Genomic DNA, 533 nt, shown 5'->3' with positions numbered 1-533 from the left:
GATCAATGATTCTCTTTCATCATTGATGTTTCTGTCTCTCTATCCCTCTCCTTTCAAAATAAAATAAAATAAAAAATATAAAAATAAATAAAAATAAGATACTTTATTTTCCCAACTGGGAAAAAAAAAAAAACTCAGACATCTCACGTAGCAGTATTTTGCCACCACATCTCCTAGGGCAAGGCGAACAAAGGAAAAAATAAACAAATGGGACTACATCAAAGTAAAAAGCTTCTGTACAGCAAAAGAAACCATCAAGAAAATGAAAAGGAAACCCACTATATGAGAGAACATATTCACCAATGATACATCTGATAAAGGGTTAATTTCCAAAATTTATAAAGAACTTATATAACTCAACAGCAGGAAGACAATACAATTAAAAAATGGGCCGAAACCGGTTTGGCTCAGTGGATAGAGCGTCGGCCTGCGGACTGAGGGGTCCCAGGTTCGATTCCGGTCAAGGGCATGTACCTGGGTTGCGGGCACATCCCCAGTGGGAGATGTGCAGGAGGCAGCTGATCGATGTTTCT

The 533-nt window shown here is 38.5% G+C and overlaps 1 protein-coding gene across 13 annotated transcripts in view; it reads right to left on the bottom strand.

The window, feature by feature from the left end:
- The window catches only part of SPECC1 (sperm antigen with calponin homology and coiled-coil domains 1), a 229,979-nt gene that overhangs the window by 122,563 nt on the left and 106,883 nt on the right, over positions 1–533 (bottom strand). The window lies entirely within an intron of this gene.

The sequence above is a fragment of the Myotis brandtii genome, unplaced genomic scaffold (genome assembly GCF_000412655.1).
Source record: "Myotis brandtii unplaced genomic scaffold, ASM41265v1 scaffold314, whole genome shotgun sequence".
Lineage (NCBI taxonomy): Eukaryota > Metazoa > Chordata > Mammalia > Chiroptera > Vespertilionidae > Myotis > Myotis brandtii.
The sequence above is the reverse complement of the archived record's forward strand: the minus strand, read 5'-3'. Positions and strand labels throughout refer to the sequence as shown.